The sequence below is a fragment of the Hyla sarda genome, chromosome 2, assembly GCF_029499605.1.
Source record: "Hyla sarda isolate aHylSar1 chromosome 2, aHylSar1.hap1, whole genome shotgun sequence".
In the NCBI taxonomy this organism is placed as follows: domain Eukaryota; kingdom Metazoa; phylum Chordata; class Amphibia; order Anura; family Hylidae; genus Hyla; species Hyla sarda.
The window spans coordinates 317894952-317918341 of NC_079190.1; the positions used below are offsets into that span (position 1 = coordinate 317894952).

The 23390-nt window shown below is 39.6% G+C and overlaps 1 protein-coding gene and 1 long non-coding RNA gene across 5 annotated transcripts in view; one reads left to right on the plus strand and one right to left on the minus strand.

Annotated features, from left to right (window-relative positions):
- Positions 1–9639, minus strand: part of LOC130356354 (uncharacterized) — a 31830-nt gene extending 22191 nt beyond the window's left edge. For all 3 annotated transcript variants that reach the window (XR_008888864.1, XR_008888863.1, XR_008888865.1), the window contains exons 1-2: positions 9546–9639; positions 1921–2157 (exon numbers count right to left, since the gene is read on the minus strand). This is a non-coding gene — a long non-coding RNA (uncharacterized LOC130356354). The remainder of the gene's footprint in view (positions 1–1920; positions 2158–9545) is intronic.
- Positions 9640–9818: 179 nt separating this feature from the next.
- FOXP4 (forkhead box P4) overlaps positions 9819–23390 on the plus strand; it is a 72408-nt gene continuing 58836 nt past the window's right edge. Inside the window, exon 1 of one of the 2 annotated variants that reach the window (XM_056557746.1) lies at positions 9819–10108. The gene's annotated coding sequence lies outside the window, so the exon portion shown is untranslated. The remainder of the gene's footprint in view (positions 10109–23390) is intronic. The other variant, XM_056557747.1, reaches the window with a different exon arrangement.

A 23390-nucleotide genomic window follows, 5' to 3' on the forward strand; every position in this document is an offset into this window, starting at 1 on the left:
AAGCTGTTAGGGTATTGGCCCTGCTAGAGAGACAGTAACTTATTTTAGTGAGAGGGAGTTTGAGACAGGGAACAGCTGAATAGGGGAGGTTCCGGCGCGGATTCAGGACACAAACTTCACCTAGGATTAGGCTATATAAGGGATATTGCAGGGAATTGTAGGCTCCGGACCAATCCCCCCTGTTGTCCAACCCCGAGTCCCTCCCTGAATCACCGGGATAGGGCACGAGTTAGCCATGCTGATGCTCACTTATTTCTATCTTTTTAGTGACATTAACCTATTGTGTTAAAGGGGTACTCCCATGGAAAACTTTTTTTTTTTTTCATCAACTGGTGCCAGAAAGTTAAACAGATTTAAAATCTTAATCCTTTCAGTACTTTTTAGGGGCTATATACTACAGAGGAAATGCTTATCTTTTTAGATTTCTCTGATGTCATGACCACAGTGCTCTCTGCTGACCTTTGCTGTCCATTTTAGGAACTGTCCCGAGCAGGAGAAAATCCTCATAGCAAACATACGCTGCTCTGGACAGTTCCTAAAATGGACAGCAGAGGTCAGCAGAGAGCACTGTGGTCATGACATCAGAGACATCTAAAAAGATAAGCATTTCCTCTGTAGTATATAGCCCCTAAAAAGTACTGGAAGGATTAAGATTTTTTAATAGAAGTAATTTACAAATCTGTTTAACTTTCTGGCACCAGTTGATTTTAAAAAAAAGTTTTCCACGGGAGTACCCCTTTAACGCTATACTAGTGCCTAGCATTATTTCTATTTGTGTTTTTGATTGTATTACTTTGTCATGCACCTGTGGTTTGTATCTAGTTTTATGTCCAGTTTTGTGAGGACATTTTTAAGGTACTCAATAAATGTTAGGTTTTAGTCCACATTTTGAGTTTTGTATCACCATCCCCCACATTACCGAGATCCCCCTTTTTCCTGTGCATTTGTCTTGCTGTCCCACTGCTACTGTGATAGCACATGTGCTCTGACAAGCAGTGAACAGTTTCATTTCTGTGAAGGGGGTGATGTGTAGTGGGAGGATCTTAGTGATTTGGAGGACGGGAAGACACATGCACAGGGAATGGGGGGATCTCAGTGATGTGGGGGACTGTGAGGCATATGCAGGGAATGGGCTTCTGCAGCAAGCATAGTGATGAGCAGAGCCGTCCCACTGCAATCTCTTGCTTGTGCCTGTGAGGTCCAGCACATTTGTGCACCTACGCAGAAATGGGGGTGTGCACAAGACTTTTTGTGGACCAGCTGATCAAATGGGAGAAGTGATGATGTTAAGTGTTTTAACAATGTTCTGGATTTTACCAGCCAAGACAACCAGGTAATAGCTGCAGGGACAAGACAGTGTTCTGGATAGTAGAGGGACCCCTATGGTAAGAAATATAGAGCATGTTTTCAACCCAAAATAAACACATTTTTAACCAATCGATATTACAAATATAATGTTATCTACATTATATAAAAAAAAAGTTTTGCAAATGTGTCAAATTAAGCTGTGCATCCCTTTTTCATAACATTTAAGGAAATGTTCATTGCTAGAATTATCACATTTTCTGATAAAATGTATCTGAATTTTGCTGACAAAATTTGCTGTGAAATAGCAGTTATATCTTTATGTCTGACACAATGTTTTCCTCCAGTCAGTTTCTCAACATGATGCTGGATTGTTGATGGAAAAATTCTGTGTAGATAAAAACCTGGATTAAGAGTGCTGCAGTTGCTCAAACCAACCAGATTGTACACAGGTTTTGATAAAGCTCCCCAGTTGACTTTCATGGTCGTAGTTACTTAAGTCTTCTATACTCAAATGCACTTGTGTACTTAAAGGGTTTCCATTTAAAATGTTCTTTTTAAAATGTGGTCAGAGAAGGGGTAACTAAAAAAAAAAAAAAAAAAACACTCTCTTACCTTCCTCGCTTCCCATGCCACGGCATCACCAGTATAATGGAACTCTGCTCCCCACTATTGGATGCTTCCGGGTTTGAGGACGTGATGGCACATGCCTGCTCAGTGAATGAGTGGCTGAGGTGGGACACTGATGCAGGCTCTGACTGAATAAGTAGGCATGGAACATCACACTCCCTGACTGCGCAGATTCTGGGTTTGGCTTGTTTGGAAGGGTTGTCAGGAGGAAGCCTCTTCTTTCTAAATATAAACATGAAAGCATGGTTTAAAGAGGTTATCCAGGAAAAGAAAAACACAGCCAATTTCTTTCATAACCAGTTCCATGTCTGTCTCCAGGTTGGGTGTGGTTTTATAACTTGGCTCTTTTTATAACTTGGTTTTATAACTTCACCTCAATGGAACTGAGCTCCAGAACCACACCCAATCTGGAGACAGACGGGGAGTGTTTTTTGATAGGAAGTAGCTATTTTTCTATTCCTGAATAACCCCTTTAAGTTTTCAAAGTTGCATTTGAACAATCCACAAGATTTCTAGAATGGCCCAAATATATCAACAGTCACTGAGACAAAAACTGTGTGATTTGTCCATAGCAACCAATCATAGCTCACCTTTCCATTTTATTGGAGCAATTTGAGAAATGAAAGCGGAACTGTGTTTGGTCACTAATACTTTGGGCAAATGAGACAGTTCTTGTCTCAGACAGTTTTGATAAATCTTGGCTAATGTCCTTTGAACAGACGAGACCTAAGTAGAGATGTTTGACCGTAATGCACAGCGTGGTGAAAACAAAACCAAGAATATCAGTACAAACACCTCCCACCAAATGTCCAGCATGGTAGTGGAGAGGTGAGGATTTGGTCTTATTTTGATGACAATGATCAGAAGTACAGCAGCAAATTTACAACAGAATGGCTAAAGGAGAAAAGAATCATGGTGCTACAATGGCCCAGTCAAAGTCCAAACCTCAACCCAATTGAAATGTTTTGGTGGGACCTTAAATGGGTACTCCACCACACACATCTTATCCCCTATCCAAAGGATAGGGGATAAGATGTTAGATCACAGGGGGCCCGCTGCTGGGGACCCCCACGATCTCCAGGCCGGCACCCTTGTCACTAGGGTCACGGAGCGAACTCCGCTCCGTACCCGATGACTGGCTATGCAGGCCGCCATGCCCCCTCCATTCAAGTCTATCGGAGGAGGAGTGACGGCATAGACATGAATGGAGGGGGCGTGGCGTGACAACACAAACGTGGAAGCTGCAAGCTTCCATGTTCTGGATGCCGAAGCTGCCGGCCCAGAGATCGCGTGGGTCCCTAGCGGTGGGACTCCCGCGATCTAACAACTTATCCTCTATCCTTTAGATAGGGGATAAGATGTGTGTGGCGAAGTACCCCTTTAAAGTGTACCTGACATTTGCAAAAAACTTTTATAGAATGTATGATTCTACCAATTATACACATTTTTATTGTTTAAAATACAAAAACAACACTTAATAAAATATTACAGGCAGGAATTCCCACTAGTTGAGGGGCAAAAATGTGCAGACACGATTAGGTGAATATGCATACAATGATCACATAAACAACATAGAGACCACAATTACTAAACTGCTTATTAATATTATAACCTATGGCTACAGGATATAGCTATTATATGGCTCAGTGTTTTCAGTATATCTCAGCTATTTTATATCCCAAACATATGAGTCTCAGCAGCAAATCAAACAGACTATGCTCCTATGTATAATATTGCCATATATAAAGATATCAGGCCTACAGAAGTATCTTACCCATATTAGGTCTGCACAGTGGTGCCTCACTACCCCTACATCTGTTTTGTCTCCTTCCTTAGGGGGCATGGTGTTGTTTATATGAGGTTACATTTACTTAATTTTAAGAATTTCAAAAAAAAATTTTTTTTGTAGGTCCTGATCGCTAAAGCCGTAAAAATCAAAAAAGGTGCACTTTATTGTTCTCATCCAAAAAGGAGAGCGCTCCAGTGTAAAACCACCTATAGGTAATCCACCAAATGTGTGAGGAACTCTTACCATAGGTGGTTGTGTGAACTCACACACAATGATCAGCGTGAGTGAGTAATGTCTGGTCCACAGCCTCCCCAATCAAATAGACAATGGAAGATAGCAACTTCACGGAATGGAACTGGGTTCAATGGTGTTGACCAGAAGAGACACATCAGGTAAGAAGAGGAAGGTTTATTTGAGAAAAACGCGATGTGTTTCACCGGGCTCGGTGGTGTAACGCGTCACATTTTTATCAAATAAGCCTGATGTGTCTTTATTGTTCTCATGACTGTAGGTGTATAACTACAAAATTTGGAATCTGGATCTTTTCCATTATTTTCCACTACCAGCTGTTCAGACAAATGTGCTCCATTTTAAGGACTATTTCCCACAAACAGATTTCCCTCCAATATATCATTTAGAGAGAGTGTGTCTTGACTTAAGATCGTTGTTTTCCCTTTTTTTATCAGCAGGACTGAATGTAGTATGCGAGCAGAGCCCTGAGAATGTCAAGCTGCTTGAATGACATGGTGGGATCTGTTTCTAGTAAGGATTTCCGCTGAACACGGCTTAGGGGCAATTTAAATTACTTGCTAATTAAAGTAAGTGTGAGGCATGTTATTGAAGCCCCCAATGCACAACAAAAGATACACAATGACTTTTTTTCCAGGATTCCTCTTTGGCATCTCATTGCTACAGGCCTGCGGAGCTATTTATTTCAATGTATTTTAGGATGGACATTTCTTTCAGGGCCTCCAGTTCACCTCTCTGTGCAGTACTTGAGGGAACATGTGTTACTGGTCTGATCATTGGCTGTTCAGTGTAACTAAAACAACTTCTTCAACATCACCCAACCACAGCACTTCTCTTTGGCTGCTCTTGACTCTGTGTGGTACCATCTCTCCTAACCACTTAAAAGACTCCTCAGTAACCTCGACCTCTGCTCCATCATTACACTTCTCATTTAGGGTGAGTTCTTTGTTGTGGTGTTAGAAATGCAAATGATGCATTGTTTACTGTAAATCATATCTATTTAACTCATTATGTGTGAACTCATTAGTCTTCACAGCTTAATCCAGTGTGGTTTTATGTATCACATCACGAAGGCTACAAATCATCACCAAACTCATATGTATACACTAAGCTCCAGTTACTTCATTGATGATTAAAGTTGAAACCTTTAGATGGGTTTATTAAAATAGTTTATATGCCCATAATCTTAAGTAACTTTGTACACTATGCAAAAAGAAATGACAAAAAAGACTACATGAAAAGCACTGAAGCAAATGAATAGTCTAACCAAATGTATCATAGAAAAATGAGGACTGTGGCCCTGATTTACTAAGAGTGTTGTGTAGGTTTCTTTGTGGGTTTTAATTCCCTACAATTTTATTTCCTCTGTATTTACTAAGGTTTCCCTACATTTTCCACTTTCCCTATACTTTAGTTTTTTTACACATGCTCTGACCTGTAGGGTTTTCCTCAGCTGAAATCCACCACATTTTCTGTGGAAACTTTAGTAAATATGTTGGGTTTTTGTGAAAATGTCGGGTAAACACTCCTTTCTGGAGATCACGCCCCATTTTCCGGATGGTTACGCCCCTTTTTGAGGATTTCTTAGTAAAATTGAGTTAGTCAGGTTTTTTTTTTTTTTTTTATTCTTGGCGCATTGCCAGAATCTGGTGCATGACCCAACAAAACATGTCGGGTTTGCAATAGTAAATGAGGGACAGTATGTGCTTACTATATATAAGCAGCTATGTTTGACAACAAAGAAAAACGTAAACTTCGTATAACTAGTCCAAGTGTTTTGCCTTATTTGTATATTTTGAGTTCTATAAATACATGATGAAAAGATATATAGAAGATGACATATCACAATATAATAAACAGCTTATGCCAGTTCTTAATCAGATCTGCCATATTGTTGAGTCATTCAAATGACTTTTAAGGAGGTCATCATATTATTATTAGTCAGAATTGTCACCGTTATTCTACCAAGTAGCAATCCATAGCAATACTTGTAGTTTCTTATGTGAGATGAATTGAAAATCAGAATCCAGGTTTCTATTCCTTACATTGTTTCCAGAGGAAAAAAGCTACAACAATGCCTGTGGCTGCCCCCCATTACTTTGGGGGTTCTGGTTTCTCTAAGATTTTACACACACAAAACCTTAGTGAAAACAAAAAAGAAAAAAGCAAGCAGAAAGTTTCTCTCACTCTCCCCCTTCCCTTCTCTTTTAAATGTGGAGCAGTAGGAGGCCAGGACACAAGAAAAGAACACAAGAAGAAAAGCGGGAGAAGCGCCTTCCACAGGAGCTGGCTGTGAATTTTCTGAAGTTGTTTTTTTATTTGCCCAGATTTTTTTTCACATAAAACAAACTTCTAATTTTCTGTAGTTTAGTAAAAGATGAAAACACATTGTAATAAAGCAAAAACAAGGTAGTTATTACCAGTGCGGCCTAAAGTGTATTTATAATGGGTTATATCACTGAATAGACACAAATCAATTTATTACAGCCAGTCCCACAGTGGTTCTAGGCTTTTTTCATGGTGAATATTTTCTGTGATGTTTTAAGGGTTAATCAATTCTAAATCACTGTACTCACACTGCAAACATACTGGAGGAATTTGCATAGAATTTAGTTTGATCCACAATGGTTGCCTATTTATCCGGTATCACAGAGGGTATATTTAGCAGTTAAACTGGACTTTTCAATGATGTACAGTATCCTGCGCATATTTGATGCTGCAAGATTTCAATGTAAACTAGAAGAAAAATCAACACAGATTCTAATCTGCAGCATCAAATATGCACAGGATACTGTACGTGTGATACTGTAAGGGTAAACTGGTAATAAAACGTATTCAACTTAGCCATAATAAGCAATACATTTAAGACAGGTTAAACATTTTAGAATGTACACAGCATCTCCAGCAAGGTGTATTTTTGTTCGTTTTTTAACTATTCATTGGGGCATTAATCTATTGCAAGAGAGGTGTAAATATTCAGCACATGGTTTCTGGTGTAGGGTGGAGAGCGGACCTAAAGCATATAACATTCTTTTTTAAGACATTTGGGACTAAACAAAACAGCCGATTTTCATGGTGTATGAGCTTGGCCTTAGTGTCCACAAGGTAGGATAGATAGGTGTTCTGTTTCAAGTGGTAAAAACCAGCATGTGGTGACCTGTGGGGGGGGGGGGGGGGGATAGCTGGGACAGCCACAAAGTAACATGTGAAGCATCCAGAACTGCAATGCCCTTATTTTAAAGGCACCAGTTTGCTTCTGGGGAAGTGCCCAGCTTGATATATTGTTGTTTCCCTGCTTTATTGAATGTGTAGAGGGATGAGGGTGCTAAGAGTGCCCTAATAAGTCATAAAACCTCAGTGCCTCAGTTCAGTGCCAGTCACAGTGTTTTCATAAGGAACCCATATAAAGTGCCCAAGTTAGTGTCGGCCACTGTGCCTATACACTCAGACACAGAACCCTATCACCTGCCCTTTCATCCTGCCATCAAACATGACAGAGGCCATATAAGTAACTAAAGGTTACATATGTTTCGATCCACTGTATTGTCTTCAAGTTATACAGATAAAGTGTCTGGAAACGATGGAACGCTGTACTATTTGTCTGTTTACAGAAGTCTGCAGCCCATTGAAGAAAAATGGCTTTCACTTGAATAGAAATGACCTATTTATTCTATTCATCCATATAGCAGCAACATATTCCACAGCACTGTATAGAGATTCCCACTTTGACACCAGATGGCATACTCAGAAACACCTAGGCCCTGGTTTCCATTCTATCCTGAGTGCCCCCTGTCTGTGCTGGCATCATGTGGCATCATATGTAGAGTCTGCTGTAAATCATTGAACACTCTAACGGTATTTGTACAATCAATGTGGTCGGAAATCAGTCACATTCTACATAGGATGATTTCCAGCTTCAAGTCAGAAGTCATTTAACCCTTTAAGTGCAGGGTCACACATGCTATATCTTGCTGCATATTTTCCTACCCATTAAAGTCAATGGGTAAATCAGCAGCTGATTTTGCTACCCTTGGACTTCAATGGATAGGAAAATCCAGAGCAGCAAAATACGGCACATGCGACCCTACCCTTACGGTGTGTTCCTACGTACAGTATTCTGCATGTATTTGATGCACAGGATTTGAAACTCCAGATTTCAATGTAAACTATATAATTGAATACATCTTTAAATCTGAAGCATCAAATATGTGCAGGATACTGTACGTGTTAATAGACCTTGAGTGAACATTGTGATACCAGTTATTAGATCACAAACCATACTGTACACTTGGCCCTTTTATCTGTGTATTTCCACGGGCTTGCAAATTTAAATAACCCCTAGAGTAGTGTTTCCCAAGCAGGATGCCTCCAGCTGTTGCAAAACTACAACTCCCAGCATGCCCGAAAAGCACCTGTGCCCACAGGCTTGCCAGTTTAAATAATCCCTAGAGCAGTGTTTCCCAAGCAGGATGCCTCCAACTGTTGCAAAACTACAACTCCCAGCATGCCTGGAAAGCCCCCCACAGTGTTTCCTAAGTAGGATGCCTCCAGGTGTTGGAAAACTACAACTCCCAGCATGCCTGGAAAACCCCTCTGTGCCCATTGGCTTGCTGGTTTAAATAATTCCTAGAAGTGTTTCCCAAGAAGGATGCCTCCAGCTGTTATAAAGCTACAACTTCCAGCATGCCCAGACAACCCCTCTGTGCCCACTGGCTTGCTGGTTTTAATAATCCCTAGAACAGTGTTTTCCAAGAAGGGTGCCTTCAGCTGTTGCAAAGTTACAACTCCCAGCATGCCCGGAAAGCCCCTCTGTGCCCACTGGCTTGATGTTACAAAGCTACAACTCCCAGCATGCCCATAAAACCCTTCTGTGCTCACTGGCTTGCCAGTTTTAATAACCCATAGGACAGTGTTTCCCAAGAAGGGTGCCTCCAGCTGTTGCAAAGCTACAACTCCCAGGATGCCCTGAAAGCCTCTCTGTGCCCACTGGCTTGCCAGTTTTAATAACCCCTAGGACAGTGTTTCCCAAGAAGGGTGCCTCCAGCTGTTGCAAAGCTACAACTCCCAGGATGCCCTGAAAGCCTCTCTGTGCCCACTGGCTTGTCAGTTTTAATAACCCCTAGAGAAGTGTTTCTCAAGAAGGGTGCCTCCAGCTGTTGCAAAGCTACAACTTCCAGCATGCCCAGAAAGCCCCTTTGTGCCCATTGACTTGCCAGTTTAAAAAAAAAAACTCTAGAGAAGTGTTTTCCAAGCAGGGGTCCTCCAGCTGTTGCAAAACTACCTGTCCGGACATGCTGGGAGGGGTAACTACTGGTGGCACCCTGCTCGGAAAACACTGCCCTATAGCCACATTGGGGCAGATAACCTCCATGCTTTCCCTCCTGTGTGTCACTGCAATGGGAGATGAGTGACCCAAAGCCCCCTTTACCCTGTAACAGTGCCCAGTCTGGTGCCCATGCTGTTTCCACCCCCTTTCCTCTGCCATGAAATGTGTGGTGTTGATTTGCAGAAGTTTGTTGTTCGGGCGGGCGGGTAGATGGCGGAACCGGTTGAGCGCGCTGTGTGCACTGACTTGTGAAGAGGCGGCTCGGATTTCGGGCCTGGAGAGAAGCGCCGAGCTTTTCTTCAGCTTTCTTTGCTCTCAGCCTCTGGTGTCTTGCAGAGCGGGCGGGGGAGGGGAGGAGGGGGCCGGCACTGGATTGTCTGACTGGGTTTTGGGAGGGGAGGGGGCTGTGAGCAGATACACAGAGGTGCAGCTCCGCTCTTGTCTTTGTAGTGTCACAGTGGGGGGGCGAGGAAGGAGTATTTTTTGTTGCTTTTTTTTTCTTTTTTCATTTTTTTTTTTTTTTTTATTACTGTTCCTCAGTCCAGTCAGTGTGTGCGCCTCGGGAGAAGCAGGGACAAGATCTCGTTTCTCTTAAGTTTTCCTTCCCCCCCGATCTCGGGGATATTATTCTTTTCTTCGTTTCCTCCTCTAGTGTCTTCCACCTGCTCCTTGTGGTGGGACAGGACAGGGACGAGCCCGGACTGTGGCTCCAACCAAAACTTCTCCCATAAGTTGTGCTGATCCTTCCCTTTTATCTGGATGGATTGTGGCGGAACACTGGAGGGAAGCCGCTCCGGACCAATCTAGAGGTAAGTTCACACTGTCCGCTCCTTACAGGCTCCAGGGTCGCTTTATACCAGTGTTTCCCAACCAGGGTGCCTACAGCTGTTGCCAAACTACAACTTCCAGTATGCCCGGACAGCCGAAGGCTGTCCGGGCATACTGGAAGTTGTAGTTTGGCAACAGCTGGAGGCACCCTGGCTGGGATACACTGCTTTACACACTACCTTATGTGACTCCTCCATACCCAGGACAATGGAACCAGTCCATAGACAGAAGTTATCTGTGCCACACTATACAATGACTGATCGCAGGGCAAACTCTAGGCACGTTGGTTCCAATGACTCCGATGGGGTATGGAGCGTGCCAGTGTATGGGCAGCTTTCTACTTCCACAAGTTTGTTAAACGTGTCCCTGCTATGGAGGGACCGAACATATGCTGGGTGCCCACCCTGGCACAGACTGCGTGATTGGGGGGGGGGGGGGATTCCTTTCTATAGATGGCATCTGACTCTACCAGGCTGTATAAACTGTTGTTGTGAAGTTGTAAAGTTTATTTATAAACACCTTGGAGAGAATTGTAAACAAAGCTAAAAAAAAATCAATGTACTGTAGATGGTTGGTCACCTCGCCGCCGCCTCCTCCTTTATGTCACATTCTCCTCTCTCTTTCTGTTGTCAGTCGGGTCGCCTTCCCCTGACTATGGCGGCTGTCAGATCCCCTCCATACTAACGAGGTGACAGTAATCAAGGAATGATTGCTCCCATTATCTGTGTGGGTGTATCTAAGCGTGTGCTTGGGATGGAAATATATGGAGATAGATTGGGAATATAGATGCCAAAATGTGCCTGCTTATTAGTCCAAGTGGCAACATCATTTGCAATAACCCTCTTTTCTGTGTAGGGAGAAGTGATGTCTTTTATTATTCATGTAGTTGGGGTGGGGTGCCCTTTAAGGCCCCTATTATCAGGATCTTCTTTCCCACATGGCTCTTTTGTGTTGCCCTCCTCCAACATAACTTCTGTGATAGTGAGTGCTGTCTTGGGAGTGGCATCTTACCAGTGTACCCCTGAACTTTCTTCCAGAAACAAAAAGTTTTTGTAGAGACTATCCTCCCAGGATAAATTCTACTTTATAGCCTTCTAGAGGGTAAAATCTGGACTAGTCACTCATTCATCTGGGGACATTTTTCCTGGCCACCTCTGCGTGACCTCTAAAGGCTCAAGCTTCCTTTATGATCCTGGGATTGAAGTGACTGTTTCTTCCTAGAAAGCCTCTTGTGTGGGGTTTTTGTTTGTGTACTGTCGTCAGGATGGCTAGTATACGCACCTCTGTTTGGATATAGGTTAATGATTACATGCATAAGTAACATAGGAAATATTGCTGTTAAAGTGGACACAGCGTGAGACAGTTTCTTGGATAAAAAAGACTTTTTTTTAAATTCATTTTTCTTATATATGGAAATACAATAAAACAATGGCTCGGCCCTAAAACATACATAAAGTTGTATACAAAATATTTTACTTACCAGAATAATTGTTTTACGATTTTCAAAATTATAAAAAAAAATTTTACACAAAAACACATCTATATAAATCTGTCTCTTAAAGTATGAAAATATGAATATATAATATATATATAATATAGTGAATATATATATATATATATATATATATATATATATATTCCCACACACACATATACTTGAAATTGGTAGTTTGCGCAAAGCTGAGGTGACCAAAGTTGTGTGGATACTATAAATTCACAAAATATTGGGAGATGAGATGAGCAGCGTGCAGGTGGAGAGCTTCCTATTTTGCCTTGAACATATATATATACATATATATATATATATATATATATATATGTATATGTATCTATTCCTGGGATTTGAATCCATGCACTTGTTTCCATATATAACAATACAGAGCTTTGTGCTCTGATTTTGGAGGCTTTAACCCTCTATCATGTATGAGACCTGAAAAACTCTAAAACTTGTTGAGCCTCTATGTTCTCCTTACAGGTTTCATTTGAACTAGAAACTAGAAATCCATACTTTTTATAATTTTTTTAATTAAATATTATTATTTTATATGTAACATAATTTATCAGCTGTTGTGTTTCTAATAATATTTATTGGATTTGTATTATGTCTGAACAGAGAAGTCATCATGACAGAGAAGTCATCATGTAACTTACTGTATAGTTATTTATTGGCTCATGTGCTTTCCAAACTTGTTTTGCTGTGAAAATGTAGCATGACGTAAAATTTCATGCTTGTCTGAATGCAGAATAGCTACAAATCACTTTTCTAGACCAATATTTTAGAAGTCTTCTTTACAGGATAGTAATGTTCTCCGGAAGTTGTGTACAGTATAATGTTCCTGGCGAGTTATCTGTCTGGTATTCCCTTTATCTTATGATCCTCCTCAGGGCTGAGAGCATCCACCATGTGTACCTAAAAGTATACATGTAGACAGAAAATCTGCGTGCACTTTATGTTATGCTATAGATCGGGGATGAAATTAAACTTAGGACCTGGGATTTTCCTTTGTTGCAAACAGCACAGGTGTCTTTGTTGCCTTTTTATAGTGATTTATAAAATACAGTAGGTGGAAATATTTTGTGCTTACCTATATTTATAGATGTGCAACAGAGGAGCTATACTGCATTAACATTTCCAGTATTATGCGAAATATTTAGTTAAACCTCTAGTTTCCGCCCTGTCACTCATTTATTGTTCTCTTCTGTGAGGCTTAGACATTTGATCTAGTTGTAGTACAGGTCTTTATTTCACTGCTTTGCTATTTCTGTTTTCTTATTTGTTTCCTAATATCTTATAAATGATGACTGTCTGTATTTTTACATTGTGCTTTTGTAGTACTATTGATATTTTGGTGATCTCATTGCTCCGGCAGAAATGTTACCTTGCTATTTACGGGTGAAGCATTTTAGTGTGTTTTTCTTACTTTCCCTAAATTTCTCCAAACTTATAGAAAAGAGGGCACCTCTAATTTATTTTGAGCGAGTAACTATAGCAGGCTTCTAGCATCTACATCTATACGGTATACGAAAGAGCCTTGGCTAGGTTGGCATTTAGAGAGTTAGAAGAGTTTTGGGGCATCGAAAAGCGCAGTGTATTTTCAAGTTAACACTTTTTTGGTTGAGTTTTCAATGTTTGTATCTTGGATTGCAGAAGTGCATGCAGCACATATATCTGAGACACCTGCTTAGTTGTAAGGATAAATATATTTATGTGGGGAAAATAAATAACACCTGTTGGCTACAATGGTCTACTTTATGTATAAAGCGGATCGTTGTAGCCAACAGGTGTTATTTATTTTCCCCACATAAATACATTTATTTATTTATATTTTGCGTTGCGGGAGCTTTGTCTGAAAGTTTCCTTAAAAGTGTTTTATAGAAGCAAAGTGAGCACAGAGACTTTTTTAGTACTTACTACTAAATATTAGGGATAATTTTACCATAAAGAAAATTGCCATTTGTTACAGATCATTGCATATATTCAGAAATGCGGCACATGTGCTTGCTCCGTCTTTAGTCACAGATGATTTACCTTCAGTATTTTACCTCCACTTTTTTCATCAGTAGTAATCTGAGCATCTTGCAAATGTATGTGTATCTATATTAAAGCTGTCCTTGGAATACAGGACAGCAGTACGTGAGTTGAAAAGAGCTTTACAAGACCAAAGTGACCAGTTACATATCCCTTTCGGAACCTGGAGGAATTTTAGGGGGTGAAGATGGGATGTTTACACAGCTGAGATCAGTAGGACTGCAGGGAGGGGGCCATGATACTGCACAATCACCCTACAGCGGCTCTCAGACCCCATAACTTTGGTGTGTAATGAAGCAGGAAATGTGCCATTAAAATCCAAGGGAGCAGGGAGGCCACCACAGTCGTGTCTTCTGCTGCCCTGGGTGAAATTCAGTGGGTTATCTTGTCAGTTCTATATACACTGTTTCCTGGAAGACTTTGTGACACTGATTGTTTTGTACTACTGTGTGGCACATTGTGTGCGGATCTTTACACTGTGAGAGTCCCTACGTAAAAGTATGACATCATATTTTCATTCCTATCCAGTGTCCAGCTAGACAGCGGAGTATACGCTGCCCACAGCGTGTTCCTAAAGCAGCAATAAGATGTTTCTACATATTGGATTCCTTTACTGTATACTAATAACTTTGTACTGTTTCGAATTATGCAGCAATATTTTAATTTTCATGTCCACTTGGGGTCTGTTCAAGGATTTGTCTAGTAGTGGTGACCAAGCAAAATGTGATTGTCTTATACTCCTTTATAGAATCACAACCTCTAATAAACTTACAATTTGTAACATTACATTCATACGCTCAGGGCTGTATTTGTCTTCAGGCACTCGAGGGCCTGTGCCTCAGGCAGCAGTATGTAGGGGGGGGGGGGGGGCTGCACTTGAGTAAAAAAAATGCTAAATACTTTTGATCTAGATACTGCCACCATGTTGTGGCCTGAAGAAGAAAATAATTTCCTTCATTGGTTGAAACCACGTGGGTCAGAACCCAGATGTACCTGCAAATTTGCAGCTGCAGTGTGCTCAGTATGTTGTTGCTTTGTGATTGATTTAACTCCTTTCTATATGTAGGGGTGAGATCCACAGTGAACCCCCCACACATATTTTGCTGTGTATTTGCTACAGATCTGCATAAAAAAAATTCTGAAACGGGGAATTACCCAAATGGGATGTATTTAGTCTGAGAGCCTAGGGCAGCACCAGATGTAAATGCAGCCGTGCATACACCCAAGTCATTACCTATCTCAGTGGTCTAGGTCACGACATAGGTAGTGGCTATAGGAAACAAGGAACAACATTGTGTTTGCACAAATTTACGGACACCATATACATGTACTCACTAAATACTGCTGATATAGTTGGTTTAAACAGCATCTTCAGCAGAAACCAATTTATGGCAATACAATAACAGATATTTCCAATAATAGGTCTGATGGTTTTAGCAAGTGTGATACTAAGGTGAAAACGTATCTTTATTTCTGCACAGAACACCGACAGATGTCCTTGTACATCTGTTTCTCTGTGTTGTATGTTCGTGAATATTTGTTGGGCCTCTGCTGCTTTGTCCTCCAGGCCATTCTAATAACCTGGCTTCTATTGGTCTGGAATAACATGCACCCTCTGGAAATAAATCTCTCATCCCATCAGGATAATATTAATCATCTTTATTTATATAGTACCGACATATTCCGCAGCCCTTAAGAAATCTGAGGCTACACATATAGATGTAACCAGACTTTTGAGAGTAGCAAACTAACTACAATTCATACAATAGAAGTGAGAGCTGTCCATCTATGATAACATATTGCTATAAATTAAAGGGATTGTCCTGCCATTACGACTTATCGCCTATCCACAGCATAAGGGATAAGTGTATGATTGTGGGGGGTCCAACTGTCCTTGGCTATCTCTGCCAGCTCTCATAAAGAGTGAATAAAGTGGCGGTGCGCATGTGTGACTGCTGCTCTGTTCCAGGGGCAAACATGAGTCCCCGCTCTCTTGATCTAAGGAGGTCCCAACATTCAGAACCCCCCCCCAGGATCATACACGTATTTCCTAATCTGTAGACAGGGCATAAATCTTAATTTTGGAGCACCCTGTTTAAATATTTTCCTTTTTTGGGGCAAAAGTAGAGACAGTCAGATGAAGAGGCTAGTTTTATTATGATAATCATAAAAAAAAAAATGATAACCTGAGTATTGTCACTGTGTTCTTTTCTCTTTTAAACTGGCTGTATACTATTATACTGTGCATCGGCTTATTTGCCTATTCTTTCTATTTTATTATAGCTGGAATAAGTCTTTTGGTACCACATAGTAAGACTACAAGGAAATACGCTAACATGAAAATACGCTAAAAATAATGCTCACTTGTACGTTTTTTATTTTCTTTTATTTCTAAAGGGTTTTACTTATTTTGGACAACTCACATTTGACATAAAAAGACACCTACTGTATTGTAGTATCATTATAAGGAGGAAGGGGCATAGGCGTAGGCAGTCTGAGGTAAGTTCTGATCACCTGGCAGAGTAACACTGATATATAGTCATCCATGTCAGTGCCCAAGACTTTGTAGGGCCATCTCTTCTTAATGAACATCATACTTATAGGAATAGTTAAAGGTTAGTTAAAATATAAAAAAAAAAAAAAAATCTTTTTAATGTTTATCAGAAACCACAGACAGCTGAACTTTCTCATCTGATAACTGATATCAACAAGTATAAGCTATACATCAGAAGAACAAACACATGGTTAAACAATGTAGCCTGTTAAGTCTCTCTTTAAAGATTATCTCTCAGATATTTCACATATTTTAGTAATGTGAAAAACTTTGATTTTCTTTTATTTGGCTGAAGTGGCCCTTCAGTGCGTCTGAAGTAGACATCACATAGCACCAGTGAAGGAAACCTATTCTATAGCAATATATAAACCTTTACTGAACCCTTTGTGCTGTGTTATATTTCCTTCCATATAGTATCTATACATCTCTTATCATTGCTTCTTGTATTTTGTCTGTGTATACCAGCTGCACATCTGTTTCTCATCTCTGCATTCTCCAGTGTCCTTGTACATCATCCCTCTGTGTATTATGCATGTGCCTATTATATCTGTATGTTGTGTCTGTGGATCCCTGTCTTGTCTACTTTTCTAACTTGTCTTGTGCCTCATAAATACATGCGGCTTCTCTGGAGCAGATACCTAACATACCACTTATAATCTATATCACTCTTCACTTCATATACTGCCTCTTTTTTGTGCATTCAGTGAACTTCCAGGCCTGTACTGGGGATCAGATGTATGATTAATACACAAACCTTTAAAGTAATAGGATCAATGGACCCTTTATATTATGTATGAGAAAATTATCTAGAAAATATGTGTTACTTCTAACAAATGGAAAGTGTGACTGTTCTGAGACTTTCAGGATGATAAACCCTTAGTCACATTGGCCTGCTTCACGACGGACAGCTTGGTGCATTTTTTGAAATGTATTTTGGATGCTAAAGAGAGGGAAAGTGTAAAGGATAGAGTTTATCTATTATAATGATAAAAACATAAAACCTACTAGAATTACCATTGAAAAGTAAAGCAGTTACTTTTTATCTTTTACTTGCACATCTTGATGTTTCAGCCCAAATAGGGAAGAACTAACAAAATAAAAGAGAGATTGTTATTAGTCTGTGGTTAAGGGCAGTATAAACTGAAAACTAACACCAAATTCAAATTGTCTTGATTCGTGTAATACTATTTGGTGCTAGGGAGAACTAGATTGGGCAGTCTGTAGGTGAACTGCAAGTCCATGCAAGTCATAATATAACAAGTAGAGAGCCACAAGTTACCAATGTCCGGGAGAACAGGTACTATAGATACATTCAGTTACTTTTACATTGTTTTGTCATAAGCTTGGGAGGTATTAGAATTGTTTCATCGAAAAAAGAACTGCCTAGAACTAAGTGGGACTTTTTTTTCACTACTGTCTGTGACTATCCTAATCATCTGAATGGAACGTATAGAAGAATGTTGCGCGTGTGAATTCCCCCTTCAGCTCTGCAGACCTTTTGTTAAAACTGTGGGCTGTATTGCTACTTATGCTCATGGATCTTAGTTTTTTTTTCTTAGGAGAAGACCACAGTTGAAAGGATGGTAAGGGTTAGTAAAAGGATTTATAGGTAGGGTTAGCTTTTTATTCCCAGGATCCCATTGGGTGAACATCTTTAAATGTAACGTACACATACACCACATGTTTAAGGAATCATCTGGTCCAATAACATGAGGAAACATTTATTACAACAAATACATCTTATGTAAAGATAATGCTACAGTGTGATATTTAGACATTGTTAACACTTTTCATTGTGGTGTGGCACTGGGGTCTACAATAACTGTATAAAAAGCTGCAAGAACTACAGGCGTTGCATGTTTTTGCCACAGACATAACAACAGTAATAGCAACAGTAATAGCAACTGCAACAGTAGTAGCAGTAGCTTAAGTAAAGTATAGGGTATAGTCACAACAGATGTTGTAATTGCGTAAAAATACTTGACAGTTTTTAAATGACAAATGTGAATTTTTGTAAATCAATTTTTGTAAAAAAAAACACAAAAACAACAACAACAGTATAGTTTGTCTACCGTAAAAACAAGATACAAAAAACTGAAGGGAAAAGGGAATGGTGTGTTTGCTGCAGCTATAATACAGAGCCTATATAACTTGCATAGCTACCTGGCAAACACTCATTCTCTCAACTGCCACCCTACACATGGGCACTTGTTCTCAAGGGGGACGGGGAATAGGCCACTGACAGCATCCTCTATGGGGTGGCTTTTATCCTTTTAAGAACAAAGGATCGGTTTTGTTGAAATCCAGTTTGTTCAAATCTTTTGGTGTAAGGGAAGAGTCAGGACACTATAAACATTAGATGTTCTTCAAAATTAGTTGTTTCGGACAATATTCATCTATATGTATGGGCACTTTAAAATGTGAATCAAGCCTTAGTGACAGTAACTCCTCCTCCTATTGTAAATTTCCCAACAATCAATAGTTAATAATTAATCATTGCTATAACATGTATAGATTTTATCATTTATTTACCTGGTTGCCATCAATTGAAAACGGGTTTAGTCAGATTGTAGGACAAACAGCTATACAAATAGTTTCTAACAACATAGTTCTAAAACACAGTTAAATAAGAACTAGCTAGAAATAAGAATATGCCATATGTTGAATATAGGCTTTATTTTAAACTAATGCAACTTTATTTTGTACAGCATGGCATTTTACTGTACTTATGTTCTGCCTCTTATAAACATGAATACATATTCTTACCATGTACCTGCATATCTACCATTGTAGTATTATTGCTTTCTTAGAATAAGAAATACAGATTTTGAATTATAGTTAATGTCCATCTTCTTCTTCTTCTTATTATTATTATTGTTCCTAGCAGTTTTTTTTTTATCATAAATAGTTCTGGCTGGGGATCTAGCACAACTCCTTGGATCCTGCACTTTTGTTAAAATAAATAACAATTTTCATTATAGCCTCTTGTTCATCCTTCCTCCCCCATTCATTTTCCAGGGTAAAAGTTACAATAACAAAAGATAAAAGTGATCATTGTATGTTAGAACCCAGTGTAAAAAATTCTAGAAAACGTGTGGGTTTCCTGTCAGGCCCAGTATATCACTAAGTCTAGTCGTATATATTTTTTGGGCACAGTCAAGGTATTTTAGCTAGGCATTACTAAAGAAAATATACTCCTATTATTCTAGTACTTTGTTAAAATGTTATGTTGCCTGTAGTATTTTTGCAAAACAAAGTGACAATACAAAGTTGGTTAATGTAATAGGACTACATGAAAAAGCTACACTAAATTGGCAGCCATTGGCATTGTTTATTATTCTGGAGGAGAGTCTTTGGTAGCTATGGAAGAGTTCTCTGTTGGCTTTCATTGAACGTTATGGATGCTGGGCCGTTCAAATTAGATAATTTTACTGGCTAAATTCCAACTTCCAACAAAGCCTTCATATGCTAACTAACCCATTTTTCCAGACTCTGTGCTCATATAGGAGAGATTGTGGGGAAGTGGGGAGGGGAGGGGAAAAGAGTAGATGGAGAATGTGCTCTCTGCACTGTTTGTTTTCCCTCTTAGGACACTCATTCCAAGAATTTCTTCATTTAACCTGGTTATCTATACTTAACTTTTCTTTCTTTGAATCTATATTTCAGTTTCAGCCTAACACAATGTATAGCATGTACTGTTTAGCATTTTATTTCAGATAAATGCCTTTACAAAAAAAAAAAAAGTTATTATTTATTCCAGGACACTTTACATGTACAAAAAGGGTGTGCATAACATACGACAATAAACATAAACTGCACAAGTGACAAGCTGGTAGAGGGGAGGAGAGGACCCTGCTTAAAGTCTGCAAGAGAAGGGTGGTCTGTAAAAAGGGATCCAGGCATATTCTGTTGTATACTGTTGGCATACAGTTCGTTGACTTCTTTATGTGGACCTAAAGATATGATGGACAAGCATATACCCATACATTGGCCAGAAAGACTTTTCAATAACCATAGAAATAAAAACAAAAACAAATGTAAGCTGCCAAATGTGTCAAAAGGACACACTTTTGGCATCCATGTGACCCATAAAAGCCAATTTTTTGTTAGCCAAACATAAGTCTGACATATTGTAAAAATATGATGTACACAAAGCCTTTGCTGCTCCCTGTGGCATTTGTTAATGCTTAGTGAAACAACTCACAATGTATAATCACTCTGGAGAACTACGGTTTTCACTTTTAATAAGTGTCAGCTTTAAAATAACACTGTTTCCCTGCCTTTCCTATAAAAGATCGTCCAAGATTAGAAAAAGAAGCCGTTGAAGTGAATGGGGGTCAAGCTGTAATATCAGACAAAATCTGTGATCAAGAGAGATGGTGTTTTTGCAAAAAACAAGCAGACTTTGTATTGCAATCTTTAAGAGCAGAAAGTCCAAGACTAGGGACTACCGAAAGGAAATTCATAAAAATGATTGTGCCATTTGTCTGACAGCCCCATATACAGAATACAGCGAACTCCAGCTTATGAGTCTGCTTTATTCATTGAAGGACAGCAACCACTGTATTACAGTGTCCGACATTAGTCATGGCCATTTAGGAGGGCAGCTCTCTTCTCACAAATACAGTTGACTTATAACTACTTTAGATGAACTGTGTTAGAAATCCTCACAACGTCCAAAAATAACACAGATTTTTTTTTTACCAATACGTGAAGGAAATTTTTTAAATCTCGTTTATATGCTTTACAGTATTTTCTACACCAACATGACTACACCTAAGACATCTTCAAATTTGTCTTTCAAAAGGTGGCATTGCCATTTTTATGGTAAATTCACATGATGTGTGATGTGTATGACCTTTAAATTTAGGCGATACGACCTAGGTTCTGACTATGGCAAGACCTATATATTTCCTGACCATTATGTGTTAGGTGTTGTTTAGCACACTGAAACATAAAATAAATAAAGATTTTCACTGTATATTTATTTGATATGGTGCAAACACACTAATCTATGAAGCCAGACAAACTCGTTACAGTGCCCTATCACATTATCATCTACGGGCAACGTAGAGGGTGATTTTAGGTATAGTAATCCCTGTGGCACAGTGGTAAACCCATATAGAAAACAAATTAAGTCACCATTCCTCAAACTATTGCTTTTTTGGCAGCTTAGCTGAAATTTAGGATGTATGTGCAGGTGTTACAGGTCTCTGCCACTTTTGTTTACAGTCAATATTACTGAAACTTCTGGACGAGGAGCTTCACTGTTAAGTTTACCATGCTGCAAGGTGCAAATTAGAACTCCACTTTACTCATTCTTTGACAGTAATCTGTGACATGAGACTCGGAAAGGCACGTCCTGGGAAGTTCCTTTGACCTGACAGACACCCCTGATCGGTGATCAGTGTATAACAGAGAGACCCTTGTGCATGGTCTTCTCAGCATAGCTAAGGGACACACACCTGACTTTGGCTATGCCCAGGGCCAGAGGAACTAGAACAGATTTAGGTTCTTCCACTTTTCCGGAGAGGAAGGTGTGACCTAGGACTTTATTGGTAAGGAGCTGACATGTGAGCTGTGCATTCAGTGCAAGGCATGCAAGACAAATGAACCCTTTGCACTCTGGTTTCCTCAGTAATACATCTGCAAGATCCTCCAGTATCTAAAATAGACAATATATGTCCAGGAAACTTTTAGAATCTCAGCCACTCAACAACTGCTGTACTGGCACACCATGGTTATATTACCCTCTATAATGCAAAATGTAATTACCATCTACAGTGCTCTTTTACATTACAATATACAGTGTCCCATTAGATAACCCTCTACAATGCCTTATCACCTTACCATTTACTGTACCTCCTCACCTTACTATCTGTACTCCCTTTTTACATTGCCCTCTATAGTCCCCAATCAAATTACCATCTACAGTGCTCGATTACATTACCATTTACAGTGACCCATCAGATTACCATCTACAGTCCCTCACCACCTTACTATCTGCTGTGCCTTGTCACATTACCGTCTACAGTGCCCAAACAAATTACCATCTACAGTGCTTCATGGCATTTGCCAGCCACACTGTATTCTTTATCCACCTTGGAATTTTTCAGAGGATACATGCGGTGGACGAAAAATGATTTATCAGCAGAGCAAAACTAAACAATCATGTTTGGCCAATAATCACTGTCCGTAATAGGGCCTTAAAGGGGTACTCCGGTGGAAAACAATTACTTTTTAAATTAAACTGGTGCCAGAAGGTTAAACAGATTTGTAAATTACTTCTATTAAAAAAATCTTAATCCTTCCAGTAGTTATCAGCTGCTGTATGCTTCACAGGAAGTTCTTTTCTTTTTGAATTTCTTTTCTGTCTGACCACAGTGCTGTCTGCTGACACTTCTGTCCTGACATGGACAGGGGTGTCAGCAGTGAGCACTGTGGTCAGACAAAAAATAAATTCCTGTGGAGCATACAGCAGCTGATAAGTACTGGAAGGATTAAGATTTTTAAATAGAAGTAGTTTAGAAATCTGTTTAACTTTTTCCAGTTGATAAAAAAAATAATATATATATATAAACATTTTTTCAACCGGAGTACTCCTTTAACTGCATCTGTTATAAGTATGAGGAAAATGGCTACAACTTACAGGCAGATCAGACACTGCGCAGATTTAGAGTAGATTCACACAGGACAGTTTATCTGCAGACTTACACAGTACTATTCACAGCAGTGAGCCTTGTGAGTGCAAATGTCTTTATCTGCTTACTGAACTTTTAGATTTTGCACAAGTCTCTGGGTAAAATCTGGTTGTTAAGTGAGCAGAAAACGGAGACATTCTGTATATACTATACAGTGCATGCTGCTTCCACACAACTGCACTGCCAGGACATTAAATACACGCAAAGCTCAGATTCTTATACTGCGTGCGTTCAAACGGTTATACTTACCAATAGATTGCCACATGGCTTGTTGGTTTTTAGCAAAAGAAGTTTGTCTAAATAGCCTGAAAAATATGGCAAATGGTCAACAAAGCAAAGAACACAGTTCACACATCAAGCTTACAATCCATTATGGATTTTGAGGATAGAAATCCAAGGCTGAGCTTCAGAGTTCTGCTGCGGTTGTGCAGCAAATATACAGCAGACTCTGACAAGGGTTAACTTATTCCTATCAAAGG